Source organism: Amblyraja radiata, chromosome 25 (genome assembly GCF_010909765.2).
Source record: "Amblyraja radiata isolate CabotCenter1 chromosome 25, sAmbRad1.1.pri, whole genome shotgun sequence".
In the NCBI taxonomy this organism is placed as follows: domain Eukaryota; kingdom Metazoa; phylum Chordata; class Chondrichthyes; order Rajiformes; family Rajidae; genus Amblyraja; species Amblyraja radiata.
This window is the reverse complement of record NC_045980.1, coordinates 26,086,674-26,092,673: the sequence shown is the minus strand read 5'-3', so window position 1 is coordinate 26,092,673 and position 6,000 is coordinate 26,086,674.

The window sequence follows — 6,000 nt, the reverse complement described above, 5'->3', positions numbered from 1 at the left end:
CGGAGATGTCCTAATTCTTTAGGGAACTAGAGTTCCACCCTTTTATCATAAATGAGACCATCACACGTGTCGCATCCGTATCCAGCAGTTCTGCAGTTGTTCCCAAGGCCCACCGTTGCAACAGGAACAGTTATTATCCTCCAAAATTCCTCCAGAAGTTACATTGTAGACAACTACATTGTTATGCGGAAGATAAACACAAAATGCTGAAATAAATCAACAGGCAGGCAGAATCTCTGGATACACATGATAGGTTGCCGCTTCTGCACCAAGCGCCCAATGCAAACCAGCAGCTGCAGTACCTGGGCTCTTCAGAAAGACTTGGATATGTTGGGGGAGTGAGTTAAGTAGCGGGAGTTGGAATACAGTACGGCAAAGTGCGGAGTGATACATTTAGGTGGCAGGAATAAAGGCATAGACTATTTTCTAAATGGGGAAATAATTCACAAATCGGAGATGCAAAGGGACTTGGGAGTGCTGTTGTAGGATTACCAAAAAGTTAATTTGCAAGTCGAATCAGTAGGAAGGAATGTGAATGCAATTCTAGGATTTATTTCGAGAGGGCTAGAATACAAAACATTGATGTCATGCTGAGGCTTTATAAGGAACTGCTCAGACTGGGTTTGGATTATTATGCGCAGTTTTAGACCCCATATCTGAAGCAATATGTGCTGGCTTTGAATGAATGAATCTCTTTATTGTCATTGCACATGGTACAACGAAATTTAAAAGTCAATCCCACGGTGCGATTCACAAGAGTAATTTTAAATATATAAGAAAAGGTGGAAATATATACATATTAAAAAAAATTACAGATAAATAACAATAGCAGCTGAGGTAGAACCATTCAGTTGAATGTGAGTTTTATTTCTTATTTTGCATTGTTAAGTTCACGTATGGCTATGGGGTAGAAGCTGTCTCTGAGTCTGTTTGTGCGAGTTTTGAAAGACCTGTACCGTCTGCCAGAGGGCAGCAGGTGGAACAGGTTGTGTCCAGGGTGGGAAGGGTCCTTCAGGATGTTGGCTGCCCTGTCAAGGCAGCGAGAGCTGAAGATGTCCTTCAGGGAGGGCAATGGGCAGCCAGTGATTTTTTGTGCGGTGTTGATGACCCTTTGAAGGGCTCTCCTGTCCGCTGCAGAGCAGCTGGCATACCATGTGGTTATACAGTACGCCAGCACACTCTCGATGGAGCAGCGGTAGAAGGACACCAGCAGCTTCTCCTCCAGGTTGTTTTTCCTGAGGATCCTCAGAAAGTAGAGTCGCTGCTGGGCCTTCTTGACTGCTGTGGTGGTGTTTGTAGTCCAGGAGAGATCCTCCGTAATTTGTGTGACCAGGAATCTGAAGTCTGAGACCCTTTCCACACAGACCCCATGGACGAATAGGGGTTTGGGGGCTGCACTGTTCTTACGGAAGTCTATGATAATTTCCTTTGTTTTTGTGGTGTTTAGGATGAGGTTGTTGTCTGAACACCACGCTGCCAGTCTTTGGACTTCCTCCCTGTAGGCTGTCTCATCTCCTCCTGAGATACGTCCAACCACAGTCGTGTCGTCTGCAAACTTGACGATTGTGTTGGTGGAGTGGGCGGGGGCACAATCGTGGGTGTAGAGGGCGTAGAGGAGGGGGCTCAACACACAGCCCTGTGGGTAGCCCGTGCTGAGTGTGATGGGGGTGGAGAGGTGATGGCTACCTTTGGAGAGGGTCCGGAGGAGGTTTACGCGAATGATCCCAGGGTTAATTGGGTTAATAGTAATGAGCGCTTGAAGGCACAGGGCTTGTGTTTGCATGCGTTTAGAAGGATGAAGGGACACATCATTTAAACTTACAGAATAGTTGGCTTGTACAGAGTAAACGTGGAGAGAATGTTTCCACTGGTGCGAGTGTCTGGGGCCAGTGCCCATAGACTCAGCATTAAAGGATGTGTCGTTAGAAAGGAGATGAGGAGGATTTTTTTTGTCAGAGGGCGGTGAATCTTTGGAATCAATTGCCATAGATAGGCGTGGATATTTTTTACATAGAAACATAGAAAATAGGTGCAGTAGAAGGCCATTTGGCCCTTCGAGCCAGCACCGCCAACCAATATGATCATGCCTAATGCCTTGATTCCATTAGCCCTAACAGCTGCCTGTATATCTATCTCTCTTGAAAAAATCCAATGAATTGGCCTCCTCTGCCTTCATTGACAGAGAATTCCAAAGATTCGCAACTCTCGTTGTGAAAACATTTCTCCTCATCTCAGTTCTAAATGGCCTACCCCTCATTCTAAACCTGTGACTCCTGGTTCTGTTCACCCACAGCATCGAGAAAAAAATGTCTGCCTCTAGCTTGTCCAATCCATTCAGAATTTTATATGTTTCTATAAGATATCCTGTCATCCTTCTAATTTTAGTGAATACAAGCCCTCGTCGTCCGATTCTTTCATCATATGTCAGTCCCGCCATCGCGCGAATTAACCTGGTGAATTTACGCTGCACTCCCTCAATAGCAAGAACGTCCTTCCTCAAATTAGGGTCCAAAACTGCACACAATAGTCCAGGTGTGGTCTCATCAGGGCACTGTAAAGCTGCAGGAGGACCTTCTTGCTCCTATACTCAAATCCTCTCACTATGATGGCCAACATGCCATTTCCTTTCTTCACTGCCTGCTGTACCTGCATGCTTACCTTCAGTGAATTATGTACAAGGACATCAAGGCCTCGTTGCACCTCACCTTGTCCCAATCTGACACAACGCAGATAATAATCTGCCTTCTTGTTCTTGCCACCAAAGTGGATAACCTCACATTTATCCACATGATACAGCATCTGCCATGCATCTTCCCGCTCACCCCACCTATCCAAGTCAGCCTACAGCCCCATACCACCATCCTCGCAACTCACACTTTGTGTCATCCGCAAACTTGGAAATGTTACTTTTAATTCCCTAATCTAGATCGTTAATATACATTGTAAATAACTGGGGATCCAGCACTGAGCCTTGCGGCACCCCACTAGTCACTGCCTGCCATTCTGAAAAGGACCCATTAATTCCTACTCTTTGCTTCCTGCCAGCCAACAAGTTCCTTATCCTTGTCAATACCCTACTCCCATTACCATGTCCTCTAATTTTGCACACTCATCTCTTGTGTGGGACCTTGTCAAAGGCTTTTTGAAAGTCCAGATACAACACATCAACTGGCTCTCCCTTTTCCATTCTACTTGATACACCCTCAAAAGTTTCCAGAAGATTAGTCAAGCATGATTTGCCCTTCATAAATCCCTGCTGACTTTGTCCGATCCCTTCATTGCTTTCCAAATGCGCTGCAATTACATCTTTAATAATGTAAGCATGTTAAAGTCGAGATTGACAGATTCTTGATTGGTACAGGGGGTACGGAGATAAGACAAGAGAATGGGGTTGAGAGGTTAAGATGGATCAGCCATGATTGAATGGTGGAGTAACCGTGATGGGCCGAATGGCCTAATTCGGCTCCTAGAAAAATGAATTTATGAACATGACTTATGCGTCTGGTTCTTGAATGCCTTGGTGGCCATTTTGTTGAGGTTGCACATAAGGGCACTGATTAGAATGCATTATGTTGACGGCACAGACTGTGGGCTTGTTGCACTTGTGGCAAAGAGAGACAAAGGGTGTAATTATGTCATTAAAATAAAAACGTGATCCTGTAAAATGTCGCACTTCTTGAACGTTGTCGGAGCTGAAGTCATCACGACATGTGGCGAGGATGTTATCACAGCCATATTGCTCTTTTTTTAAAGTAATATCAGAGTCTTGAGAATTTGGTATTGAGTGGGGAACTGGAATGAGATTGAATGGAGATAGATTATTTTGGTTCCAACACGTAAATCTCCCGCCCGTTAAGCCTGAACTGATATAGACGGCGGTTAATAATAAGAAGGTCACATGAATTTGTCCTCTTCCAGGTTCCTGTTTCCTATAGCTGGTCCGGAGAACTGGAAAGTCCTGGCACCTTTCTGGATCATGATCTAATGTGCATCTTTCTCTCTCTCTCATGAAGGTGAGTTCTGCGAGCTGGATCGAAACATTCATTTATACAATCAATAAATCTGATCTGGAAACAAAAGCAAACTCCGTTTTAAGACTAGTTTTTCTTCTTTGTACTCAAGTAACGGTAAGCTAGTTATTAAATCAAGGGCCGAGCTAGTCTCGGATGTCTCTAAGATTGAAATTGAGATAACCCAATACACATCTGGAATTGCAGCGGGGCCAACGCTGTTTTATTAGCCACCATGTCCACTTTCTTGACTGTTAAACTTTAAACAATCCTTCATCAATGCCCTCTGCTCGATCTTTGACATGGTATTGACATGGATAGAGAATTGGTTGGGGAACAGGAAACAAAGAGTAGGAATAGACGGGCCCCTGTCAGGATGGCCGGCAGTGGCGAATGGAGTGCCGCGACACTTGGTGCTGGGGCCGCAACTATTTACAATATATATTAATGATTTAGATGATGGGATTAAAAGTAACACTAGCAAATTTGCAGATTACACAAAGTTGGGTGGCATCGTGAACTGTGAAGAGGATGCTAGGAGGTTGCAGGGTGACTTGGGCAGGTTGAGTGAGTGGCCAGATGCAAGGCAGATGCAATATAATGTAGATAACTGTGAATTGATCCACTTGAGAAAATGGAAGTGCAGTGAGACCTGGGTGTCCTTCTGCAGCCGGCAATGAAGAAAGCTAATGGCATGTTGGCCTTCATAATGAAAGGATTTGAGTAGAGCCAAGAGGTCCTCCTGCAGTTGTACAGGGCCCTGTTTAGACCACATCTGGAGTATTGTGTGCAGTTTTGGTCTCCTAATTTGAGGAAGGACATCCTTGCTATTGAGGCAGTGCCGCGTAGGTTCAAGAAATTAATCCCTGGCATGGCGGTACTGTCATATGAGGAAAGATTGGGCTTGTGTTCACTGGAATTTAGAAGGAGGGGATCTTATAGAAACATATAAAATCCAGAACCAGGGGCCGCAGTCTAAGGATAAAAGGGAGGCCATTTAAAACTGAGAGGAAAAAAACTTTCACCTAGAGAGTTGTGAATTTGTGGATTACTCTGGAACAGAAGGCAGTAAAGTCCCATTCACTGGATGAATTTAAAAGGTTAGATAGATGTCTCGGTGCTAGCGGAATCAAGGGATATGGGGAGAAGGCAGGCAATGATTACTGATTGTGGATGATCAGCCATGATCACAATGAATAGCGGTGCAGGCTCGAAGGGCCAAATGGCCTCCTCCTGCACCTATGTTCTATGTATCTATCTCACTTGGCCACATCTAATTCTTCAACGTCATTCATTTGTAGGATGATTGAGTCCCTGGGAACGCAGTATTTATTGCCCATCCAAAAGAGGGAACACAGAGACACAAGGAACTGCGGATGCTGGAATCATGATAAAGCACAAAGTGCTGGAGTAACACGGGGTGTGCCTCAGGGTTCTGTGTTGGGCCCGTTAATGTTTGTCATCCATATCAATGATTTGAATGAGATCATACTCGGGAAGATTAGCAAGTTTGCAGATGATTCAAACGCGGGAGGTTTTACAGATAGTGGAGATGGTTGTGAAAAAGTGCAGTAGGATTTTGATCAATTTGCCAGATAGGAATGGTTGATGGAATATAATGCAGAGAAATGTGAAGTATTGCATTTTGGGAATTCTAACATAGGCAGGACCTACGCAGTCGACGGTAGATCGGGTGGTCAAAAAGGCTTTTAGCACATAGGCCTTCATCAGCCAGAGCAATGAGTATAGAGGTTGGGAGGTCTTGGTGCAGATGTATAAGACGTTGGTGATGCCGCATTTAGATTATTGTGTCAGTCTGGGCACCATTTTAGAGGAAAGATTTCGACAAGCTGGAAAGGGGACAGAGAAGATTTATGAGGATGTTGTAATGACTAGCGGGTCTGAGGTATAGGGAGGGGTTGAATAGGCTGGGACTCTATTCCTTGGAGCGCAAGAAGATGAGGGGAAATCGTATAGAGGTGTATAGGGT